General features: G+C 27.0%; 1 long non-coding RNA gene across 1 annotated transcript; it reads right to left on the bottom strand.

Moving 5' to 3' along the window:
- Positions 1-5,410: 5,410 nt before the first annotated feature.
- On the bottom strand, positions 5,411-6,127 carry LOC121204626 (uncharacterized). The gene is made up of 2 exons (XR_005899804.1): positions 5,762-6,127; positions 5,411-5,621 (listed from the first exon to the last, which is right to left on the bottom strand). It is a non-coding gene; the product is annotated as an uncharacterized lncRNA (long non-coding RNA).
- Between the last annotated feature and the right edge of the window lie 349 nt (positions 6,128-6,476).

Below are 6,476 nucleotides of genomic sequence, written 5' to 3' on the forward strand. Positions count from 1 at the left end.
TCGCCACCGTTCTTTTTTCTAGGTGTGATCGGACACCTAATAAATCATCTTTTTTAGAAAAGAAAGTTTATTTTTGAACAAAAACGAAGGCCAAACTTGGGTCTACGCGAAAATCCTGAGAAAAATAGGGTTCGAGAGTCGGTTACGCACGAGGAAGGTATTAGCACCCTCATGACGCCCAAAATTGGTATCTTTATTAAACACGTGTTGTCTTGATTTTCAAAAATACGAATTCAATTTGCCATTTAACCGTGATCCGATTGAAAAACGAAAATTTTTTAAAACACGAAAATTTTGAAAACACGAAAATTGTTGGGATCCGAATTTTTTTTTAAAACACGAAAAATTTTGGAAACTCGAAAAGTTTACAGCATTAGAATTTTGACAAATTACATATCCTCATCTACATTTTAAAAATAAAGTTTGATCACTTACCAAAAATCACAAAAATAAATATCCTATTTCAAAACACGAGAATTTTTAAATTTTTCGATTTTTTAAAAAAGGACGTCTCATTTTTAACACTAGCCGATGATATTCACCCAACATAGCGATGAAATCAATGGCTTAATATTAAATCGGCACGTTGCCTTATTTATAAATAAAAAGAAGAAAAAAAATGAATAAACTATTTTTTTAAAATAAAAATTCATAAATAAATAAACGGTGCAAACATGATATAATGAAGTGATTAATAAAAAACATTATAACATAATATTAAGATATTAGAGTAATAACAAATAATATTTACAATAAAATAAAATAAAAAGTAAAAATGTATTAATACCATAATAAAATAATATATGTATAATAACAATATGTACAGAAAGATGTATGTATACCAAATAATACATAATAATACTAAAATAAAATAATAAGTAACAATAGTGAAAATAATAAGCATAATAATAAATATAATGATATATAAAAATAATACTATATATAAAAGTATATATATGTACAATAAAATATATACTAATATTAATAATAAATATAACAGGGGTAAAAATAAGTATAATAGTATATTAGATAGTAAAAATAATAATAATAACAATAATAATAATATGTGAAGGTTGAGAAAAATAATAATATAATAATAACCAAAGTTTTAAAATCATAAAGGGATATAAATAAATGGTAAAACAAAGTAAAATAAATGTAAGTAAAAAAAAAGGAATAGATAAATAAATATAAAAGAAATATAATAGTAATAGGAATAATAATGTAAAGCTAATTAATTTAATAATATGATAATAATAGTAAAGTAAAAGGAAAATAATGAAAGGGAAATACGGGGAAATATATAAAAGGAAATAAATAATAGATGGATAGACAAATAAATAAATATTAGTAGCGTGAAAATGATAAAATAACAAATATTTAAATGAAGAAAATAAGAACAGCAAATATTTAGAAAGTAAGTATTAAAGTCCTTAATATATATGTAAAGGATATAATGTAACAAACAGATGAATAAACAAAAAAAGAGACTGAAATGAAATACGCACAAAAGTGGAGGACCGAATTGGGAATATTCCCATACCATCAAAACGGTGCCACTCCAACCAGTACTAAAATGTAATTAAAATAATATTTTGGGCGGAATTTAAAAGTACCAATGAGCTGATTTGAAAGGACCAGAAAGGAGGAGGGACCATTTACACAATTTGTCCCAAAAGCAGAAACATGCTTGACCTAGTATTTGTGACGCCATTTCATCTTTGTTATTTTTTTTTATTTTTTATTCTTTACTTCATTTTTGTTTAAGCAAACAAAGAACGCCCCACCTCCTTTCCCCTTTTTCGGTTAAGGTTTTTAAATCCATTTTTGCCGCCGTCATTGTGGCTCTTTGAAGCCGCCGGGGCTTCCACCCTCGACAGTGGTCAGGGCCACCAAGATCCAGGTAAATTTTTTTTTCTTTTTATTTAAAAACGATTTATAATGAAAAACTATGATATTGAATCAAAAGAAAACAAAAAAAAAAGAAAAGAAATAAACTAAAGGAATAAGAGAAATAGAGATTAAAATCCACATTCTTTCTTCTGTTGTTTTGCTTTTTGATTTTCAATACATTTGTTTAACAGTCTTTTTCTTTTTTTCAAAACAGAACAACAGCCAAAGGAAATCAAAACTAAAAAAATCCTCCCCCTCTTTTTTACAATATTTTGCTTGGCTTTTTATAGCCATTTTACAAGTTTTTTTTTATTATTACTTTTGCTATTTTTTTTGTCTTGCTTGTTTGCTTTACTTTTTGTGAGGTATGGAAGTGACTGGTGGGGTTGTCAGAGGCAAGTGGCACCGAAAGTTGAGGCTAGGGTTAGGTTTTCCCTTTTTTTTTTTCTAATTTGGGCTATATTATTGGGCTAGGGATTTTTATATATTTTTTTTAATTTTGGGTTTGGATAGTTGGGTTAATTTAGATGGATGTGAGCTGATTGAGGTTTGAGTAAATTAGGTAGTTTTTTTTTTTTGTAAATGAGTTTAATTTGTGGTAGGCCAAATTGGCCTGCAACAATGATGACAATTCAAAAACCAAAATGGCCCGTTGCTAATTGGCATTTCAAAATTGCTCACCTGGAGCTGGTTTGAACACATTTCTTATGGAATCTCTCTCGCTTGCTCTCATGATTTTGGTTTTAAAAGTTTGTTTCTTATTTGTATTTGAGTTAATTACATTAAATATTTTTAATTTAATTTTTAAAACTTTGAAATATTCTAATCACTTTTTTAAACTATTAATTCGTTATAAAAATCATTAATTTAACTATTAAACTAGACATTATATATCATGTAGTATAATTTAAAATGAAAATTTAAATATATATATAGTGAAATTTTAACTATTAAAATATTTTTTAAATAATTAAAATTTTTTAAAGTTAAGAAAAATATATTTAATAAAATTCAAAGATAAATAAATAAACAAAAAATAATGAAAACATTTTAAAAAAAAGAGCAAAAAATCCACTTTTCCAGTTCTTCATTTCAATTTTTTTACTAGTTAAAAACAATTTTGAGTATTTTTAATTATATGTAAATGATTGGACATTCGGTTTCTTGTTTCACTTGTTCAATTGATCAGATCGAATTCTAACAACATTTTCTATAATAAAAGAAATAGAAATAATTTATCTAAATTTTAATTTTACAGTATATTTATAAATATCAAAATAATATTTATTTTGAGTTTTGATAATAATAAAAAAATCCTAAATGCAAGTAAGTCTAATATGATGGAGGTTTCAAGGTCCTGTAATTGGCTGTGACTAAAGCTACCATAGGCTTCAGGGTACCTTCTTGCAAAGTCTAAATGTAGATGGAAATTTAATCCGTATGATATGGATATTGAGTGAATGTGACAAATGAAGTCAATGGTGAAATTTTCAACCCTTTTCACAACCATTGATATGTCTCTCAACCAGTTTCTATCATTTCCTCAATCCAATTCAATCAAAAAGGAACCATAATTTTCTTTTAATTTGGACCACTTTAATTTGTGATATATTTTTTTACAAATATCATAACAAGTGTGCTTAAGCTTAATAGTACCATAATTCTCTTCAATTATTTTAATTTAAGTTTCATTATATATAGACTTTAATTAAATTTATTTTCATTTAAGCCTCATTATATTTCGAATGTATTGAATTAGTTCTAGTTGTAGTTAATTGAATATGTAGTATTTAAAATTTGTACTTGTTATTATACATGTAAACACCTTTAAAAATAAAATATATATAATTATAAAATGTAAAATTAATCGTTTCATTGAAATTGCCAAAACAAATCCCATATTACAAATATGTAATTAATCGGAAAGAAACGGACGAAACATACATAATGGAATTAAAGACCCACACATCGTAAATTTTAACTTCATTGGTTTGATATTTATCTTTAATTATTTTAATATATTTTGATAAATTTGAGGACGGTATTCGTCCTTAAAATTTTGGGAATGAAATTCAAGGATAATTTTCAACAATTTGATTTGGACAATTTGGACCACTTTGATGTTTGATTTGTGACAATTTTTTTTTTTTTACAAATATAAATAACAAGAAGTATGAATGGATGAAAATGGTGGTGGGCCTTAAGATTAATAGTCCCACTTACACGCTGGAATGGAAAATTGGAAGGCAAACTTTAGTTACTGTTAGTTAATAGAAAAGGAAGCAATTTACTGAAAAGAGAGTAGATTTGAAGTTTTTGTTACGCTTATTGAAACTAGAGGATAAAGGGGTTCTGATGGCTCAAGTTGGATACACAATTGGGTATTTGTTGGAGTATATTTCGGATTCTAAGGCTTCGTTTGGGGCGACGGTACGGTGAGGTGTGGTGCGTTTAGTTTACTTTTTGCCTCACGCTACAGTATTATTACAGTATCTAATCTCACTGTCACCATTATTTTTACACTAACCGCAGGTAAACGTACCGCCCATCCAAACTCACCCTAAATGTTTGTATTTTATATTGAGTTGATTTTAATTCTAATATATAAATATATATTATTTGAGATTTGTACTTGTTATTGTACATGTAAATACCTTTAAAAAATTTAAAAAAAAAATTGAAGAAATTATAATTGTGAAATGTAAAATCAACTTCTTTCATTGAGGTTGTCAAAGCAAAATCTATATTATAATTTACAAATATGTAATGACTCGAAAAGAATAGAATAAACCTACACTTGATGAAATTGGAGACCTACATTGTAATTTCAGCTTCCGCCTTATTTCTGGATTGAATTAAATGGGAAACATTATTTTCTCTTAATATGGAAATTTTGATTTGTGGCTTTTTTTCAACAAATATTAATAGGATAAACTATAAAAACTGATCATTTAACTTTTACCTTCATTCTTTTTTGGTTATTGAATTATTAATTTTTTTTATTTAGTCACTAACATTTCAAATTCAAATATTTTTATCAAAGTTGATTTGGACTTTTTATTAGTCTAATAATAAATCTAGCCCTCTAATGTTTACAATTATATCAACTTGATCCTAAATATAAAATATTTAATAAACTTAGCCCTCAAAATTTACAAAATTTATCAATTTAGTTCTACTTCTAAAAAATTCAAGAATTTAATTTTTGGTCCTTTACAATAATTAATAATTTAAGCTTCTTAACCAAGAAATCTTAGCTTTAAGTTTCAAAATTTTATAATTTTATCCTACTCCACTATAAAATTTCTAAAATAATCTTTGGCATAGACTATTTTTATACACCTTATTTACCAAACCAACACACGGAAAAGAGAAAAAAGGAATGAAGAGAACACCATATAGTAATTATATTTAAAACATTATAATTGATGAAGCAAAGTTGATTACAAATCTTCAACAGATGCTACAACAGCTAACCAACCAACGTATAATAAAAAAAATAACCAAACAACAAAAATTAATGTATAATTTTTCATTTATAACTATTGAAACAATATATATATATATATGTATTAAAAGTATTTCAATATATATTACACATAATGGTAGCATTATTACATGCTTTCATCATGATTGTTTACATGACAAAATTTTTACTTAAATAGTAATTGGGAAATTCTTATGGATCGGTGGTACCAAATGAAACAAGATCATTGTTCTTCAAGAGACTGTGAAATTCAATAAACATGTCAGCGGATGGATGCAGCCTACTTCAGCGTATAACAGTAAAAAGAAACTTAAATATTATGTTATTTTCTCAGCTTAGGAAAATTATAAACTGTAATCAAGGAAAAGAAAAGTGCCTTACAAATCATGAATAGCTGTTATCTCTAAAAATCATCATATTACAAAGCAGTCTCCCATGCCCATCATTAAACTGGGTTTCTACCTCTACCCGATGCCTTTAGCAGGTGTTCGTCACGGACTATGAGCTTCCATTAAGTGCATTATTTGGAGGTCCATATGTGTTGGAACTAAGAGAACAAATTAAAGGAATTTGACAGAAACTTAAGCTAGAACTCGATGTCTTGGTGAGCAAACAAGAAAATTCAGCCAAAAATTTGTGAACAAAATGCTCAAGTATAAGACCAAAAAAGAAGAAGAACTTGAAAGATTTCATTAGCTTGAATGAAGGCACAAGGCCATTACATATACCAAACAATTAGCTAATCAAAATGTGAAGAAAGTCACCTAAACATCGACCTAACTCCATTAAGTAACCTAGTAAATTGATAAACATAACTTGTACACAAGATAAAACTGATTTATCAGCTCAAATATCACCTAATTACATCAAGTACATTAACAACTTAATTCAAATCTAACTAAGTTACAAAACATCAATTTGAAAGTAACAAAACAAAACAGTAGCATAGCTTCAATTGCAATTGTATGGCTCAGACAGCTTCTCTGCTTCTTGTTTCCACGCAAGCCAACTTCAACACTCCTCCTTGGCTTGCATACTGCAAACTCCCAATTTTGCTTTCAGTTCCTTGAATCTTGACACACAAAGAGGCTTAGTT

This window comes from Gossypium hirsutum, chromosome A01, assembly GCF_007990345.1.
Source record: "Gossypium hirsutum isolate 1008001.06 chromosome A01, Gossypium_hirsutum_v2.1, whole genome shotgun sequence".
Lineage (NCBI taxonomy): Eukaryota > Viridiplantae > Streptophyta > Magnoliopsida > Malvales > Malvaceae > Gossypium > Gossypium hirsutum.